Here is a 730-nt window from a genome sequence, read left to right as displayed (position 1 = left end):
ATGCAAAAAAAAAAAAAAATTACCAATGATTAGCACACATGATGACATAAACCAGAAACCAACCCAGCTGTACAAGTACTCAAAGTAAAATAAACTTACAAGACTGTAAACAGGGAACTAGAGACATCAACTGGTAAATAAGGACAACTACAAAACAAAAAGAGGGAATAAATAGTGTCAGTGCAGAACTTCCAAGTGGAAAGGAATTCAAGTCTACTACATGATAGAACAGACTATTCTAAACTTGGGAAGAAAATTATAAACCAAAGGGTAACCAAAAAGATAAAATAATAAACCTTCACATCAAAATAAAAAAGACGAGAGGTTCAAAGATTCAGCAAATACTAAAACAAGAGCAGTGAAGGAAATGATAACAAAATTCATACACAAAATTAGCTCAGCACAGAAAATTATATGGAACAAAGACATCAGCAACGCCACAAAAAAAAAGTAATAAAATTACAGCAATAAATTCATATTTGTTGATAATTAATCTGAATGTAAATGCATTAAATGCACCACTCAAGAGACAGACAGTTGCAGACTGGACAAGAAAATAGGATCCATCAATATGCTGACTGCAAGACACTCACCACAGACACAAAGACAAAAATGGACTAAAAATCAAAAGTGGGAAAATAGCAAGCAAAAAAAAGCAGAATGGCAATAATAATTTCCGATAAAGTAAACTTTAAGACAAAAACCACCTTAAGGCCATTACTGCAGGAAA

The sequence above is a fragment of the Orycteropus afer genome, unplaced genomic scaffold (genome assembly GCF_000298275.1).
Source record: "Orycteropus afer afer isolate SDZICR_OR568_19922 unplaced genomic scaffold, OryAfe1.0 scaffold00044, whole genome shotgun sequence".
Lineage (NCBI taxonomy): Eukaryota > Metazoa > Chordata > Mammalia > Tubulidentata > Orycteropodidae > Orycteropus > Orycteropus afer.
Note: the sequence above shows the minus strand (reverse complement) of the source record.